We start from the raw sequence: 20,194 nt of genomic DNA, 5'->3' as shown, positions 1-20,194 counted from the left end.
TTGTGTTTATGAAGAGTGAGAGATGGAATATATTTTGTTATAATTTATCAAAGCAAGAATTTTGCAAGAAGAGATATCTTAAAAATAATGTTAAATATTATATTTTTTTTTTCATCATTATTTTTTCTTTTTGAATCAAATTAATAGTGTTGCTTGATATTTAGTGAGCATTAATTTATATTGTGATAATGTTATGTTTGCTAGAGTTTATCATAGAAAGAGGCATAAATGAATTCTACATTAAGTAATATAAATAACAATATATTTAGTGTAATTTCATAAAGTAGATCTACAAAAGCTACAATGTACAAACACTAAGTTATTTTCGATAGACCCGTAAATCAATAATAATAATAGTTTGAAAAACAAAATAAATTTGAATTCTAAGTAGAAGAAAGTTATAAATAATTATTTTCTTGAAAACAAATTTATAATAATATCATTTGATTGTAAGAATTATATAGTACTAAAGTACCATTTAATTATATATTTTTTAAATATCATATAATTGATATATGATATTTTTAGAAAAAATGAAAGACTAAATTTGAAATTTTGAATAGCATTCCTACAATTTGATATTTAAGTGCTTAAATTTTTGTAGTTTATTAATTTTGTGTTTAGCATTATCATAATAATAATAACAACAATAACAATAATAATAAAAGTAATAATATTAATAATAATAATAATAATAATCCATATATATATTATTTTAAATTTTAAAATTTAAAATTAATTCTCATCAAATAATCAATTAAAATTAACTTCATACAACCATTTTAAAAACAAAAAAGATTGAAATTTGAAATTAATTTAAAGATAAAATTTATTTATTTATTTTTTTTACAAAAAAATTGGCTGATCTGTTTTAAAATTAAAAAATCTAAATATTTACATGTTTTTTTTTTCTTCCAAAATTTAAATTTTTAATCATAATTAGAATTAAATAGCGAGTTTTAAAACTCCCCATTACATTCCCACTTATACACAAATTCTAAAAACTGATTAATAAAAAATTAATAAATGTATCAAAATTAAATTAAAAATAAAAAAAATTAAAATTTATTTGCAAACTCACTAAATATGGTTACTACAAAATAGTAAATAACGTTTTTTACTCGTTTTTAATAGCAATTATAAGATCAATTTTTTGTCGTGATTAAATTAATTATTTTTTCTCTAATTGTTACAACTTATAATGCTATTAGTAATGAAATACCTTTAATTATCCCTTGAACTTTTAAACTATTTCAATGGATATAAATAACAACCAATATATACAAATTATTTTTGAAAAATCCATTAATTTAAACAATTTACCAACAGTTGCATTGTAACATATTTTTTTGTTTTTTTACAATATAAATTAATTATGTAATTTTTAATTTTATTTAATAATTCATTACAATTTAAAAAACAAAACATAAATTTAAAATATTTATTGTATTTAATGTGAAAGTGAAAGCAGTTTATATATATATATTGTAACACTCTGGATTCGAAAGAGGGAAGCCTAGCAAAAATTCAGACCTCCCATGTGCCGTCTACAAGGGGCCAACCACGGCCCATTGTGTGGGCCACAGACCGTAGGTGGGTCCGTGGAATCAGTCCATTAGAAATTCTCCTGGGCAGGACCACGACTGGACCTACGGATTGTAGGTGGGTCAACGGTCCGTGGTCTAGGGGTCGTGGGTCCAGGCAAAAGTCTTTGACCATGGACCACGAGTGTGAAGGATGGACCATTCGTCCATCCACGGTCCGTCGATGGGGGTCTCGTGGGTCACTGTTGGCAGTTATTTTCAGGGGCAGTTAGGTCTTTTTCTAATTAATTAATTCCTATACTATATCATTTTGCCTATGTATAGAACCCCTATATAAGTTTTTTCAACCCCCAAATTAACCCATTTAATTCATTCTTCCAATTTCACAAAAGAAAACCAAATTCCTCTCCAAATATTCTCTCTCTAGAAACTTGAAGAAGAAGAAGAAGGATTCACATAGGGTTTGGAGCTAGGGTTCCAATTCCTCCATCGAAGGTTAGCATTTGGACTCAAGGTATGATAGTTTACATCCATGTATTTCTTCCATTCATGGAGTTCCCAAATTCCTCTATTTCTAATAATAGAATTCTCCAATTGAGTTAGGGTTTTCATCAATTATCATGGGTTCTCTTTATTATTGATATAAATGATTGAATTATGATCTATTATGCATGAATTAATGATACGTAATGATTTTATGATGATTTCCCCATGAACCCAGGTAATCCCCCATGTTTTCAAGTTATGAATCATATGATGTGGGATTTGGATCTTCAAGGAAGAGTTTTATGAAATTAGGCATGTATTGCAAGATTTACATGTATGTATGATGAAATCCATATCTAACCCATGTTTTCCAAGAGTTTGTGATTGAAAGTGGGTTTTGACCTCAAGAGATAAATTATGGACTTATGCATTGTTTATGAAATCTATGCAAATGTTTTAAGGGTGCTTTGAGAGTAAATTACCAATGATGATGTTGTGTTGTAAAAGGATATTCTCACTAAAACACATACTAGCATGATGTGAAAGGTTTTCTCACATAGAAAGGATTCTTAGGTTGAAAGGCTTTCTCACCTAATTTGATCAAAGACAAAGAGCTATCTTAATGAAACTAGCTTGAATTGGTTGTCCAAGGGCACATTTTCATGAGTAATGAAGTCAATTAATAAATGACTATTCCGTGGGAATTTATGCTTAGCACCGAGTGTATATTGATAGTGAGATGGAAGCTCTCCCGTAATAGAGGCCGGGTTTCCAAAGTAATCTCATGAGATGGAAGCTTCCCCGTTAGTAGAGACCGAGTTTCTAGTAGCAATATCCTTATCACATAACTATGTGCCCCCATAGGTTGATAGCTAGTGGATTCACGTAAGCTAGAAGTTCTTAGTTCTACCTTGTCGAGTAGGATAACCCTTTTCAGTAGCGGAGATACTGGGGGATCGTGTTATAGCTCACATGGTCTCATGTCGGATAAGGCTAATTTCCTCACAAGTAATAATGAACTAAGGTTACTTTAAGAAGTATCGCATATGAGTTCAAAGGTTTTAAAGATGAAGTTAGCCTGCATTGACCATGATTTATGACTTATGTTTCATAACTCTTTTATATCATGCTTTAGCTTGGTCAATTGCATGTCTTGAAATGAAATGTCCCTTTTAGCATGATTTAAATGTATTATGCATGGCCATCATACTTGGTACATTGTTTTGTACTAACACACACTCTTTCCTATATTTTTTCCAAAAGGAAGGGTCCGATATTCAGGGTGCTCTGATTCATGGCTAGTTGGTGATTTGATTTATTCCCGAGCTTTGGTAAGTCCTCATGCTTTAAGGATGGAGTTTTATCGTTTCACTTTCTTTCATGTATGTTCTCTTTTGGACATGATGTATGGGCTAGGCCTAATTTCATTCTATTGTATTAGATGGATATGATGAGACATGTGTTTTAGACTTCCGCTTTGCTTTATAAACTGTTTTGGACTTGGACTATTGTTTTACTCTTATTGTTCTATTTCTTATGTTATGAAAGCTAAGTGGCTTGTATAGAGTTCTTCGGGGTTATATACGCCATGTTACATCTAGATGGTACCTCTGGGTCGTGACAAACTTAGTATTAGATCACAAGGTTTAGAATGGTCCTAGGATGTCTCATAAGCCACGTCTAGTAAAGTCTTGTTCATGAGTGTGAAGAGCGCCACATTTATGAATTATAGGCTACAAGATGATTAAGAAACTCCACTTCTTTCATTACTCTCAAGTCATGCGATAAAGTTTAACTCTATAAGGTCTCTCTCCTAATCTTTATCCTATGTTCTTCAGGATATGGCTACCCGAAGAGCTTATGCTAGAAGGAATGCGAGGGAGAATGTGTAACAAGAAGCTCCTCCCCAAGCTCCTCAAGATCCGGTTGATCCTGTAGCCGAGCATGTGTATAATGCGGAGTTTAAGGCTGATTTTCAAGTGTTGGCTCAAGTCGTGATGGCCCAAGCCAATAGGGAGGTTGTGGTTCCCGCAAGCCTAAATGTGAATTTGGCGGCTTCAAGAGTGGGGGACTTCACAAGGATGAATCATCCGGAGTTTCATGGTTCTAAAGTTAAGGAAGATCCTCAAGAATATATTGATGAAGTCTATAAGGTTTTGATGATTATGAGAGTTACATCGGTGGAAAAGGTGGAGTTGTCCGCTTACCAATTGAAGGTGTGGATTAAATATGGTATAAACAATGAAAGGAAGGATGACCGGAAGATGTGGGTCCTTTGATTGGGAGAAGCTTAAGGCCCCTTTTCTTGATAGGTTCTTTCCCTTTGAGATGAGGGAAACTAAGGTGATAGAGTTCATTAACTTTCGGCAAGGGAGTATGAGTGTGAGGGAATATGCTCTAAAGTTCACTCAATTATCCAAATATGCTCCAACAATGGTTGCGGATTCAAGAGCTAAGATGAGTAAGTTTGTTTCGGGCGTGTCTAAAATGGTGGTTAAAGAGTGCCGAACCGCAATGCTCATTCATGATATGGACATCTCTCGTATCATGGTACATACACAAAAAATTGAGGAGGATAAACTCAAGGAAAAGTCTAGGGAGGCAAAAAGGTCCAAGACCGGTGATGGTAATTTCTCTAACACAAGGTCCGATAGAAAAGGTAGTTCGAGATTCGGCAAAGGTTTTTCTCTCAAGGTTCCTACAATGCTCCTCCTAAGTTCAACCAATATAGGGTGTCTAACCCTAAGCTTCAAGGAGGTAATGATAGTGGATCTTCATTTCCGGTCAAGGTTCTTCCAATGTTCCTAAGCAAAACCGTTCCTATGCTCTTCAAACCCGAGGTGAAAAAGAGAGTTCCCCGGGTGTGGTTACCGGTATGTTGAAAGCTTTCCAACTTGATGTATATGCTTTACTTTATCCGGTGCTACCTTGTCTTTTGTGACGCCATATATAGTTATGAGGTTTGATGTTCTTTCGGATATGTTGTTATAAATTTTTTCTGTCTCTACTCCTGTTGGTGATTCTATTGTGGCTAAGAGGGTCTATAGAAAGTAACATGTTTCCTTGTCCCGTATAGTTACTCTTGTTGACTTCATATGTTAGACATTGATGTTATCTTGGGTGTGGATTGGTTGTACTCATGCTATGCTTCTATTGATTGTAGAACTCGTGTAGTCAAGTTCAGTTCCTGAATGAGCCTATCCTAGAGTGGAAGGGGGGAGATTCTATGCTTAAGGGTCAACGTTTTTCTTATCTTAAAACTAGAAAGATGATTTCTAATGGTTTCTTTTACCATCTAGTAAGGCTGAGGGATGTAGGTTCCAAAACCCCTTCTCTCGAGTCGGTGCCCATTGTAAATGAGTTTCCAGAAGTGTTTCCAGAAGACATACTTGGTCTCCCAAATGGGAAATAGACTTAGGTATTGACCTTATCCCCGACACATAACCTATTTCTATTCTTCCTTATCGCGTGGCTCGGACAGAACTTAAGTAGTTGAAAGAACAGTTAAAAGATTTGTTGGATAATAATTTCATTCGACCAAGTATCTCTTCATGGGGTGCTCCAGTTTTGTTTGTTAGAAAGAAGGATGGTTCTCTTCGTATGTGAATTGATTATCGACAGCTGAACAAAGTGATCATTAAGAACAAGTATATTTGTCCACAAATTGGACTCATTTAGGGTTTTATTTTAATAGAAATTGTGTCCTCAAATGCTTATTTTATCTTAATATCTGACAAAAGCCTTTAAGTTTCAAGTATTTGAAGTTTTTGTGGAAGCATGGACACTTAGGCACAAAAAGGAACAAAAAGGGACAAAAGGGCTGAAAAGAACGAAGAAACTGAAGCCTGAGCATCGCAAAACATGCTTGGCGATTCGCCGAAGGGACGAATTCCACCCTTTGTTCCAGGACGCGAAGCCCTGAAGGAGAAGGATCAAAAAGGTGATGAAAAGAGTAGTCGGCATTTCACCGAACAGTTCTGCGAAGCAGAAGTACACCGCCCAATGATCCAGAACGCATAGATGCTGAAGGCAAAGCGCAAATGGTGATGAACTAGAAAAAAAGGAGAATCGTCGAGTCATTCGACGTTCGCGACTAACCTCGCCGAGTGATCAACCAATACTATTTTCTGAAGTCTATAGATACTAAACTCTTTATTAATTTTTAGCTAGAGAGGAACCATTATTATAATTTTCGTATAGAATAGTACTTTTTGAAATTTTTGCTCTAAGCTTGAGAGGGTTTTGGAGATTTGAAGGAGAAGAGGGTTTTATCTTCACGATTTAGAGTTGGGTCTCTTGAATTCTTCATTCTTGGCCAGTAACACTAACTTAAATCTTCATATCCATTTGAATGCAACTTCATTTAGGTATAAATTTCTATCTCTTGATGTGTGGCTAAAAACCCCAATTCTTGGGGTGTGATTTAGCGAATATGGGTTATGATAATTGTTGGGTCTTGCTTGCTTATAGTTTATTTGTTGTTTAATTGTGATTTCGTTTAGTGGTTGTGGATGAATATAATGAATTTGTAGTTGCAAATACAAGTTTATTTATGTGTTTTCGGCTTGCGAGAGAGAGAGGTCGTAAAACTAAGACCACTAAATTGATGGCCAGTGTGAGTGGGTCGACATGAGGTTCAACTCGAGAGAGTGAACCCAAGTCCCATATCCACACACTCAGCTCAAGAGAGTGAGTTGGTTAAGGCGGAGGTTGTTCTTCATGCGGCAAGTGGGTGTCCGAGAGGAACGCGCTTGAAACGGGGTAAGTTGCTCGAGAGAGAGCTTATCCCCCTTAAAGTTTAGCCTGGTCATAATTACTTTATGAATCTTCTATTGAAAGCATGTACCCAATAATCTAGATTAACCCGTATTCCCGTCACATCCCAAGGATTCCCTCTCATTGTTTAGAAACCCTTGCTTATTTTGCTATTTTTTACTTATTTACTCGTGACAAAATCCCCATTGTTAATTGACACTTTTGTGTCTCCCCATTTAATTTACAATATTTTTATTCGTTAATGTCTTTAGCTACGACTAGTTAGAACTAAATTTTATTTTTCTATAAATTCTCAAAACCACTCTTTTGGGACGATCCCAACCCTTGGTTGGTTACTAAACTATTGTACGATCGTAGACACTTGCATCGGAAGTTGTGTCTTGATTACGCAAACATCAATCCTCTCCCAAGGATAGATGATTTATTTGACCAACTTCAAGGTGCAAGTTATTTCTCTAAGATTGATCTCTGATCGGGTTATGACCAATTAAGGGTGAAAGATGATGACATTCTAAAGAAGACTTTTCAAACTCAGTATAGTCATTATGAGTTTTTGGTAATGTCATTTGGGTTGACTAATGATCCGACGACGTTTATGGATTTGATGAATAGGGTGTTTAAATAATACCTTGACATGTTTGTGATTGTGTTCATTGATGATATTTTGATCTACTCAAGGAATGGGGATGATCATATTGATCCTTTGAGGATTATGTTACAAATTCTAAAGGACCAACAACTTTTTGCAAAGTTTAACAAATCTGAATTCTGGTTAAGGTTCGTATCTTGCCTTAGTTATATTGTTTCGGGTAAGGGTATTGAGGTGGATCCTAAGAAGACGAATGCGGTCAAGAGTTGGCCTAGACCTCTAGCTCCCTCGGATATTAGAAGCTTTTTCGGTTTCGATGGTTACTATAGAAGGTTTGTTGAAGGATTCTCTTCAATTGCCTCTCCTTTGATGACTTTGACTCAAAAGAAGGCTAAGTTCATATGGTCCGAAGCTTGCGAGATAAGATTTCAAGAGTTGAAAGATAAACTTACCTTTGCTCCAGTGTTGACCTTACCGGAAGGAACAAATAGTTTTGTGGTTTATTGTGATGCCTCGAGAATTAGGCTAGGGTGTGTGCTAATACAAAATGGAAAAGTTATTGCCTATGCCTCAAGGCAACTTAAAATCCATGAGAAGAATTATCCTACTCACTGCCTTGAGTTAGCGGTGGTCGTGTTTGCCTTAAAGATTTGGAGACACTATTTGTATGGAGTATATGTAGATGTGTGTACTGATCACAAGCGTTTGCAATATGTGTTTAATAAAAAAAATTAGAATCTTCGCCAAAGAAGGTGGCTCGTGTTATTGAGAGATTATGACATTATCGTTCTTTATCACCCTGGTAAAGCTAATGTAGTAGCTGATGCTCTTAGTCGATTATCTATGGGTAGTGTTGCTCACATTGAAGAAGAAAAGAAAGAGTTGGTTCGAGATGTTCATAGATTGGCTCGATTAGGTGTTCAACTAGTGGACTCCATGAAAGGTGGTGTTATGGTTCCCAATGGTTCCGAATCCTCCTTTTGTGGAGGATGTGGAGACAAGCAAGGTCTTGATCTAGTTTTGGTAGAATTAAAAGAGGCGGTACTTAAGAAATCTGTTGAGGCTTTCTCCCAAGGGAGATATGGGGTGCTTAAATACCAAGGTCGATTATGTGTTCCAAAAGTGGATGAAATTGAGGGAACAAATTTTAGCATAAGCCCATAGTTCGTAGTATTCCATTCACCCGGGAGCCACCAAGTTGTACTGTGATTTACGGGAAGTCTATTGGTGGAATGGGATGAAGAAGAATATTGCGGGATTTGTTACTAGTGTCCAAATTGCAAACAAGTGAAGGTTGAGCATCAGAAATCGGGACGTTTGTCCCAAGATATTACCATTCCTACTTGGAAGTAGGAAGACTTGAATATGCATTTTATAGTTGGTTTTCCTCTCACCCGACGCTAACATGATTTGATTTGGTTGATAATAGATGGGATGACGAAATTGGCTCATTTCCTCTCCGTCAAGGTTTCCTAATCGGCAAAGGACTATGTCAAGTTATACTTGAGAGAAATAGTAAGGTTGCGTGGAGTGCCTTTGTCCATTATTTTCGATCGTGGTACCCAATTCACTTCTCAGTTTTGGAAGTCATTCCAAAAGGGTCTTGAAACTTAGGTTAAGCTTATCACAAATTTTCATCCCCAAACTGATGAGCAAGCGGAGCACACAATCCACACTTTGGAAGATATGTTAAGGGCTTGTGTGATCGATTATAAGGGAAATTGGGATGACCATTTGCCATTGATTGTGTCTACTTACAATAACAATTATCACTCAAGTATCAGTATGGCTCCATTTGAAGCCTTATATGGGAGGAGGTGTAGGTCTCCCATAGAATGGTTTGAGGTCGGTGAAGTTGCCCTGATAGGTCCCAAAGTGGTACAAGAGGCCATGGATAAAGTTTAGCTTATAAGGGAAATTTTGAAAACGGCTCAAAATCGGCAAAAGTTCTATGCCGATGTGAGAAGAAGGGATCTAGAGTTTGATGTTAACGACTGGGTGTCACGACCCAGGGTACCCCCAAGATGTAACAAGGCACATAGAACCCCAAAAGGCTCCATGTAAGCCACTTAGCATATCATAACATAAACAATATAATAATAAGAGTAAAATCACATTTCAAGTCTAAAAATTTCATTTAAAGAGAAGAGGAAGTCTAGACTCTAAGTCTCAACATAGCCATCTATTACAATATTCTAATGAGAAAAAGAGACACAACCCATACAACATAATCCGAAAAGAAATATAAGAAAGGAACTACAAAAAGATAACATACATCCTCGAATCATGAGGACTTACCAACAAGCTAGGAGAATAAGTAGATCCAAACTTTTAGCCACAATGATTAGCACCTTGAGAACCGAACCCTACACTTGGAAAAAATGTAGGAAAAGTAGGTGTTAGTAGAAAAGTGCACTAAGTATGATAGCAATGCATAAAAACATTGAGAACATGCTAAAAAGGACATTTTAGTTGAATGCATGCAATTTACTAAGTTTAAACATCATTATGAAGATAGTGGAAAAGCACAAGTCATAAGCATATTCAACATACATATCATCATAACATAAGAGGAACATATCATAAATACCCTTAAAGCATACTTGTGCAATGCATGAATAAGACTCCATAAATCTTACCCATACTAAGTAAAGCTTCTTCAGTAACCATAGTTCATAATTCTTATTCTTGTTCATACACTACGAGAAAGTTGAGATACGACGACATTATATAAATGTTGTATTCAGCTGTTTAAATGTCATAAATTAATTTTCCAACATTTAATTTACATTTGGATCAAATGTCGTTTATTTCAGTGTCGGGAAATTTTCGACATTTACCTAAATGTCGTTAAGCATTTATGACATTTATTTTGTGACATTTAGGTAAATGTCAATATGAAATTTATGACATTTTGATAAATGTCAACAATAATTTTACGACATTCATTTTGCAACATTAAGGTAAATGTTGATAGTAAATATATGACATTTATTTTGTGACATTTAGAGAAACGTCAATTAGGAATTTACGACATTTATTTTCTGCATTTCGGTAAATGTGAATAAGAAATCTCTGACATTTACTAAACATCACTTTAAATTTCTAACATTTAGATTAATGTTGATAAAAGTTTCTTTACGACATTTACTTTGGGCTAATATAAAATGTCACAATAAATTTTTGCATGTTAACCAATGTCAGCAAATAAAATGTTAAATGTCGAAAAACTTAGTGACATTTATATAATATTTTGCAAATTTTCTTTAAATATTTCTTTATTTAGATTAATAGCAGCACCAAATTTTTTAAAATATCAATACTAAAGCTCTCTATAATTTCTATTTTGACACAAACTTAAATTATACATAAATCAAATGAATCTTAATAATATAACCAAATAGCAAAGTAGCAATATAATAAGTGTCCAGTAAAAGTTATATGATCTCAAAGTAAATAATGTGTTCTATCTCAAGTAAAATTGAAATATAACTAGATGCTAATAATTTCAAAACCACCTGCTTTTCACATTTTATCAACTCCTAATTGGATTAGATCTCTTAATTTTTTGAATAAAACATGAAATAGCTTTGTAAAACCATCAATCCACAGGTCAAGCATCTTGTTGCTAGTAATTGATCACCTCAATCGTTCCCCTTCAAAAACTCTGTACAAAAAATTCACATAAAAAAAAGAATTATGAATAAATGAAATTATTTCCTTTTTAACTAGAACAAATTGTGAATTACAAATAATAATTTTCTCTACAACAAACGATCGATGAATCAATGAAATAACAATAATTATAGATTTTTCTCCAAAAAATGTTGTCATGTAATTTTTTCCGACTTACCCACTTTTTTTTCCTTGGCCAACTGCACTTCTTCCCGTCTTCCCGGCCGTGTTTTCCTAAGAAGAAATATTAGTTTGTTTAATTTAATAGTTTAAAAAATACAAAACTTAACAAATCTGTTAGAGAGGTAAACAACTAAATAAATGTTATCCCTTATACTACTATCTTATAAAATAAAATAGATTTAGTTACTCTCAAGTATTGCAAGGATTGTAAGAAACCAGGACACTCAATGATAAATTGTAGAATTTTGGAGAAAATAAAAGTTAATGAGGAGAAGGAGGTAGATGCAAAAGGATTTAAACTGAGGCCTGGGCAAAGTTTGTTATCAAAATATTAAGAAACAGAGTACCAGTAACTTAACTAATCAGTCAATTATCATTAGAAACTTATCTAAGCAATCCATTGGCAATTTAAAATTTTTATTGTTAGTGAGAGTTGAGTGAATAATAAATTGAAAGGAGGTTCATGGCCAAGGGAAAGATGTTCAAGTAACGGTGATTATGGAATGTACTAGTTGTGTCCAGCTGCTCCTTGAAGGAAAATTTCTAAGGCATCCATGTGACATATTTTTGAACCAATTTTTTTTTATCACAGAAGCACAGTCTACTCAGGGAAACACTCATCAAGGACAGAAGAAAAAATCTACAATCATATCCAAGAGGAAGTTAATATCAGGTGAGAAATTAATAAAACAGTAAAGCAAAGGAATAAGGATGGACAAATTTCAAAAGTTGAAGCACAAAAACAATGGAATGTTGTTTTGTAGGCTTCAACGACTACTGGAAATCATGCCCCCTCAAGCAGCGGACACAAATCATGGGCAGATATAGTAGAAGATTGCAACAGTTGGGATATACGGTCAGACACACTAAAAAAGGATCAGTTTGGGGCATGGATAAAAGCAAAGAATCATTTGGCTTTCGCAGATTATCAAAGACATGAAGGAGTACATAGTACTGAGGGGCATAATCTGATGAAAAATAAAAATTCCAAGTTAATTGAGGGGAAAAGAGATGTATGAACTGGAAAAAGATTGATACACATACAAAGAGTTGACTCGACTAATACACACATGGGTATAAGAAAGATAATGCCCATATATTATGTCAAAATGAATGCAAAGAAGCTGCAGGTCTTAAGGAAAATGAGGAGGATACCTTGCACAGAAAAGAATCAAACCAATTGCAGCCTATATATGGAGATAGAACCTTATGAGGGGAACTTCTGTTACTAATAAGACCCAAATTTTGAATATTGATTAGGGGGAGGAGGATAAATGCTCAAAACTACCACTTGATAATAATACATATGATGCCACAATAAAGGAAAATGAAGATGCTGCCTAGATGAATACAAAGGACCTGACAGAAAATATTAACCAGGGTATCATAATCGCTAATCAAATTGAAGGTCATAAAGGAATCAATACCATACAAGCTGGAACAAAAGATCAGGTATGTATTTCTGCTTTTGAGGCTTATTCTGAGTGCTTATCTCAGTCGTTAGCATTTGAACATTGTAATGAAAATAATAAGTTTAAGAAACTAAGGAATGACAATCAGAATGAAGGGAAAAAAAAGGATAAACTGGAAACAATGTGTCTTCACTCTCCAAGTATGATTTTCTTAAGTGAAACAAAAAACAGAGAAAGCACGATTAATAGGGTACAAAGAAAAGTAAATATGGTGCACGCTATAACTGTGGAGCCGATGGGATTATCAGGAGGTCTAGCTTTATTTTGGAATGATACTATCCAGGAAAGGCTAGATCGTGTCTTAGTCTCTCCTAATTGGAAAATTAAATTCAAGAATGTGAATGTGCAATATATTGAAACTGAGGCATAAGATCATTCTACCTTGATGTTGTCTTCTGATGCGAAACCAATTAGGAAGAAAAAATGGTTTTACTTTGATAAAAGGTGGATTGAGCGTGAAGGAGTTCATAATATTATTTCAAAAGCTTGGTTGTATGATTGTAATGGCTTGAGAAATCTCGAGTTAGCTTTAAAATCAAACATTGTCAGGAGATCCTTCCTACGAAAAGATTGCAACATGATGGAATGTGCATATACAAGAGTGTGGTATGTTACAAGTTGTAAGGAGATTGAAAAACTTGAAGAGAAGCTTGAAGGGTTAAATGCTCAAGCTTTCAAGATTAATGTAACTGAATCTGATGAGGATCGAAAGGCTCTCAAGTAAGCTCACGAACTACTACTATCAACTACTATCAAATACATTAAATGTTGAATTTCAAGAATAGGAGAAAAAGAAGTACAAAAAATTTCGACAATCATCTTAATTGGCTAAAAATTATTTACAACAGAAGAGCAAAAAAACATGGAATAGGCTTGGCAATGACAATACTAAGTACTTCTGTTCAGTTATAAATAACAAAAGTTTAAAACATGCTACCACTCAGTTGAAGGATGAATAGGAATTCGGCAAACAGATCTGGCCATTATAGCTAACATTCAAATCTTCTTTCGCTTCAAATAACTTTTCCTCCATCTCAAATTTCAGAGTAGAGGTTACTTTTTGAACTTCTATCTCACCACTCTTATCAAAATCTCTTTGCTCATTTTGGGATCGCTTATATAATGGGCCATAAACAAAACTTGGAGCTGCTCCTTTTCCTAGAGTTCGGGCATTTCCATGAGTGTCTAGCCCCATTACTTGTGAGTACATATCATTTGGAGCACTTCCAGGTACATTTAACTCAGGATATACCTCAGCAAGATCATTCATTTCTTTCTTTATAAAAGAAAAGTAAAGCAAGATATAGTTAACAAAATATTGATGGAATAACATACTGTACATTTATAAAGAATGAGAATTTACCGTAACTTCACTAGTTTCTTTATTTATTGGTTCATTGTTCTTTTTCGTATATGTTTTTTTGAACACATCTATACGAGTTGGTTTTACACCCTTCTCCTTTGTCATCTGTTTGAATTGTAAGAGATTGAAAAAAAAATATTTTTAAAAACGTGCATTAGTATATAATTGTAGAAAGTAGATAATGATTATGTTATACATTATCTATAATTTGAGAATAACTATTTCTTCCTGATGTGTGTGGCATAGTCAACTTCTTCCGACTTTCTTTGTTCCTCTCACTCTTTTTCTGAAAAAGTTAGATATAACTCAACCCATTAGAGAATAGTCTAAACTCCATGTCATATCAGAAGATGATTGATGATGAGAGAATACCTTTGCATTAGTTGAGCTCCAATAATGTACTAGTGCACGCCATTGATCTTCTTCAACCCTATCTGGACGATTAGCTAAGCGTTCAACATCATTGGTGTATGAGTCATAACCACTGCTTTTTTCTTCATGCTTCCATTCTCTCCATTTAGATCCAACTGACATCATCAAAATACGCTTCATATCCTCAGTTGCATCAGTATTTTCTTACAAACATCAATATATAACATATTTATATTAGAATATTACAAAAATAATAAATATCTTAATGTTTTTTTCTTTTTCTAAGAACCTTTATATCTGTCCATATCTTTTTCTTGTAGAGATCAGGCAGAAGCCTCCAATCTTTATGATTTAATGGAGCTAAAATGTCATTTCGTGCTAAGACGCCAAGTTTTGAACTCAATCTACATCCTTCTGGCCCAATAGGTTGGCCAAGATCATTCAACTCAACATGTAAAATGCCACCATCTTTTTCCCATCCTGAGTGCATCATAGTGGGACCCCTAGATCGCTTAGACTGCTCCCCACTCTCACTAAAATCTGTGAATAATTGAAGATAAAAAAGAAAAAAAAATCAGTACTTATAAGAATGAGTTATCCAATACTTTGTACTACAAAAGGAAGAAAAGATATTATGGATATTTCATACCTGGAAGATTTTCTAAATTATGTGAATCATTTCTTGAGATGTTATCAGGATGCACTTCTTTTTCATTTCGTGGCCAATTTTGAGGTGGTTGGGGCATTGATGCACTTCCCATTTGTTGTTCTTGTTGCTCCAGAGAGTTATATAAAACCTCACCTTGAATAGAATTTCTTTGTCTTTTTCTTGCCATTTCAATAAAATTTGCTCAAGAGCTATGATACCTGCAAATTGAAAAATATTTTCTACAATCCAAAAGTACAAAAATAATATCTAACTATCAAGTTAAATAATAAGACACATAAGCATATGAATAACAAAACACATAACCATACGAGATTTTAACAATTGAATGACATAGTAAAAAATGAAAAAATTTATATTGTTCAATAACAATCTAAATTAAAATAATCATAATAACATAATAGTAATAAAAATTTAGATGTATCATCATCTTCATCGAATGCTTCATTACATTCCAAAGTTTGTGGGTCGATCTCTATTCCTGGTACTCCATGTCTAACCCATTCAATATCGTCTTCACTTTCAAATGTAGTGTCATCCAATTGTTGCTCAGGCCACAATTCCATATGGCCTTCCTTATGCTCAATTGATGGTGTATCTTCACCTAAATCATAAAAATCTCTTCGCTTAAATTTAACAACAATTTGCCACTCATTTTCCATTGGATGATCGACATAAAAAACTTGTTGAGCTTGAGAAGCAAAGATGAAAGATTCATTTGATAAATGTTGTTTTGTGTAGAGTAGATGATTAAAATTCAGAAGAGTAAATCCATAATCATCTTTCTCAATAAGCCCTTTATTGTTGTTCACCCATTTACAGGTAAATAATACAAACTTGAACTTCTTGGTGTAATACAACTCAATTATGTTTGTGAGGATCCCATAAAAAGAAACATCTGCCAATATGGGATTTTTATCTCTTGCACTCGCATAACTTTGAGTGGTTGCTTTTACCATTATACTACTATTTTGAGTTTTTCTCTTGGCATCATGAGATTTTGTCAAGTATCTAACTCCATTACATATATATCCCGTCATCCTTTTTGCTTGCTCTGATGGGCCAACAACTAAATGTTGAATATCTTGAGGTATTTGTTCACCAGCCAAATGCATCTTCTCAACCTACCATTTAAAAGTATAGTTAATTTTTTTTTATTATAGCTATAGTAATGCATATATGATGATATTTTAGTTTGTTCATAGTTACATGATTTCTAAACCATATTTGAAATCTTTCATTGTGAATTCGATCCACATCATGTCTTGATAGACGAGGATTTCCCTTCTTGATTTCTTTTATATGTTCTCTGCAAAAGTAAAATACATTTATACTTAATAGAAGCACTTGTCGATTCTATTACCTAATAATTAATTACTAAGCATGACCAATAATTTAATACTTACTCACGATATGGAGTTGTGGAGGCAAGATTAAATAAAACATGTTTGTGTGCTTGAGCATGTGTAATGTCATCAAGAATAAATCCTTTCTCTTTACTTGATCGATGACCCTCCAGATCCATTGTTTCATTAGACAATGTATTATTTCTTAATGGTCGATTAGACTTTGTCTCCACATCATCTAAGTATCTTGAGCAGAATGTCATGATCTTTTGTATCCATTGTCCCTCTGCAATGCAACATTCTGGATGACTTCTACTTGATACAAAGTTTTTAAGACTAAGCAAGAACCTAAAACAGAAAATTAAAAGAATTTCAATACAATTCTTTATAATCAAAATAAAAATTATAAAATGATACATTTCAATTTACCACATTGAATGATATTGGGATAGTCCACCCAACATTGCTTCTTCAGCTAAATGGATGACTAGATGCTCTATGATGTCAAAAAAAGATGGAGGAAATATTCTCTCCATATGACAAAGAGTTATTGCAACTCGATATTGGAGCTTTTCTAATTCACCTATCTTCATAATTGTTGAAGAAATGCCCCTAAAAAAATTGCTTAACTCAATTAATGGCTTAAGAACATTAACTGGCACAAGATTCCTCAAGGTTATAGGAAGGAGTTGTTGCATTAAAACATGACAGTCATGACTCTTCAATCCATGCATAGTGCGTTGTTTAAGATCAACACAATTTGATATATTTGAAGAATGACCATCTGGAACTTTCACATCTCTTAAAACTTGTAAGAGCATGTCTTTTTGTTTGTTACTCAATGTGAAACATGCAGGTGGTAGATAATATTTCCCGTTAGCTTTTTTCTTAGGATGCAAAGCTTTTCGGATCCTCATCTCTTGTAAATCCAAACGAAACTTTAAATTGTCTTTTCCTTTGCCCTCAACATTCAATAATGTCCAGAATATGTTGTCAAAAACGTTCTTCTCAATATGCATTGTGTCAAGATTATGACGCATCATATTGTCTTTCCAGTATTCCAACTCAAAAAATATGCTCCTTTTGTTCCATATATTTTCCAACACATTACCAACATCATCAACATCCCCCCATTTCCTTTTACGAGATTTGGCCAATGGATCTTTTCCAAATTTATTTCTAATATTCTTCATTTGATTAAGAATCCCAATTCCTGACACTCGTTTAGGTGCTACCTCCAATTCTGCAAGGCCATCGAACGTAACTTTATCTTTTCGAAACTTGTGACCATGAGGTAACCATCGTGTTTGAGACATAAAACAATACTTCTGTCCATTTTTCAATCTTCTAAACTTAGTCTAGGTAAGACAACAAGGACAAACATATCTTGTTTTCATGCCATATCCTGATAAGTTACCTAGTGCAGGAAAATCACCGATTGTCCAAAGTAATGATGCACACATTTGAAACATGTGATTATTTGATTCATCATAAGTGGAAACACCAATCCATAATTCTTTTAACTCATTACCTGGAGCACGAGGGCCATCAATAATCATTGATAATATCATATATGGTTGTTTCATGCACAACCATGGTGGCAAGTTATAAGGAATCAAGATGACCGGCCATGGGCTATGTGAGATAGACATAGACTTGAATGGACTAAAGCCATCTGAAGCCAATCCAAGTCTAACATTCCGAGGATCTTGAGCGAAATCAACATGTTTTTCATCGAAATTCCTCCAAGCAATACTGTCAGTAGGATGTCGCATTACCCCATCTTTAGTGTGACCTTCTGCATGCCATCTCATTTCGGTAGATGTTTTAGTCGACATAAATAGTCTTTGAAATCGTGGTATCAATGGAAAATATCTAAACACTTTTGCTGGAATTTTTGAACTATTGTCGATTGGTTCACCTTTAAATTGTTTGTATCTTGGAGCTTTACAAATCTTACAATTTATTTGATCTTCTGTATCATTCCAATAAATCATACAATCATTTGGACATGCATGCATTTTTTGTACTCAAGCCCTAAATCTTTAATAATTTTTTTTGAATCATTAAAGGACTTGGGTAATGTTTCACCTTCACAAAGCACATCTTTTAACAACTCTAGCAACATGGAAAATGAATTGTTACTCCACCCATTGAGACACTTCAAATGTAAAAGACGAACAAGAAATGAAAGTAGAGAATACTTGCTACCCGGGTATAACTCACGTTCAACTTCTTTCAATAGTTTAAAAAATTCTCCACTCTTCTTGTCAAACCCCCTATTATGTTGATTTGAACTACCCAATCCATCAGTCCCACTAGTGTCCATATCAACAAAGCTAGATGTAGGAGGAATTCCAAATGCTTCATGTAACATGTCTTGCATTTCATCACCTTTATCTAACTGATCCACACATATTGGTGAAGATGATTTCTCACCATGAAAAATCCAACTAGTGTAACTAGTTAGAAATCCATCAACCACAATATGTTCAACAATCAAATCTTTTCGAACAAATTTCATATTACGACACTTTCGACATGGACACAAAATTTTAGAGGCATTAGGGCTATCTAATGATGCAAAATGAAGAAAATTGGTTGATCCATTCTCATATAAAGGATCAAGCCTATTCTTTATATTTATCCAACTCTTATCCATTAAGAGTATAACCTATACATATAGGAAACAAAAATCAATTAAAAAAATAGACATTCAAAATCAACTAAAAATATTAATAAAATTAAATAAACGAAAGCGACCCTAATTATAAGCAGTAATCATAATACAATGATCATGATGGAGTGAATTTTTATGAAGAGTGCTTCTGTTTCTATTTATTTTTCATATATTTTCTCAAAATTGTAGAAGAATTGTCTCAAGTTGGTCATTTGAAAATCATTTGTAGTTTTATACCAATGATTAGTTCATATAAAGTGGTCTTCTAAAGATAAGCTAACCAACCACCTAGTAGGACTATGGTAACCATTCATGATTTATTAAAGGAGGGTCTATCGCTGATAATATTATTTTGATTCAAGAGATGGTCCAAAATATGAAACCACAATATGAAAGGTACAAATCCTAGTAACAATGAGATATTAAAACTTAACACGACCAAAACTTAAGATAGATGTTTAGTGGGAATACTTCTTGGCAAAAAAACACTAACTCTTGCCGCTGGTGGTAAATATGTTATGCTCAATTTTGTTCTGACCTCTATCCCTCTTCATATTTTCTCTCTGATGTACCTACTGAAGGAACCTTTAAACAAATTGATAGTCTCATGGCTATCTCTTTTTGGGGTGATGCTGATGGAGGAAGAAACACCATTGGATAGCATGGGATGATCTATGTTACCCCTACGTACTCAGAGGGGGGAATTTGAATGAGGGAGATCCAAAGTTTTTGTGACACATTTTTGGTGAAGAACTGGTGGAACATTAGAACTAACAACTTACTTCTCAGAGAATTCCTCGAAGTCAAATACTACAAAAAAATTACATCAACGTGGCTAGAAAAGGAACTAATAATCAATCCTATACATTGAGAAGACTAATAAAAATCAAAGAACTTCTGAACCGAATATCTTATGGAGTATTGGAGAGGGCAACATGTTCTTCTAGTGGAATAACTGGAGTTTCAAGCAACATTCACCAAATACTTCAAATGCATAACGAACAGAATATTAAAAAAAAAAACAATTAGCCAAACGAAGTT

General features: G+C 34.0%; 1 pseudogene; it reads right to left on the bottom strand.

The window, feature by feature from the left end:
* Positions 1 to 13,665: 13,665 nt before the first annotated feature.
* On the bottom strand, positions 13,666 to 16,242 carry LOC125829398 (uncharacterized; annotated as a pseudogene).
* Positions 16,243 to 20,194: the final 3,952 nt, after the last annotated feature.

Source organism: Solanum verrucosum, unplaced genomic scaffold (assembly GCF_900185275.1).
Source record: "Solanum verrucosum unplaced genomic scaffold, falcon-dt-bn FXZP01000019.1, whole genome shotgun sequence".
Classification (NCBI taxonomy): Eukaryota; Viridiplantae; Streptophyta; class Magnoliopsida; order Solanales; family Solanaceae; genus Solanum; species Solanum verrucosum.
The sequence above is the reverse complement of the archived record's forward strand: the minus strand, read 5'-3'. Positions and strand labels throughout refer to the sequence as shown.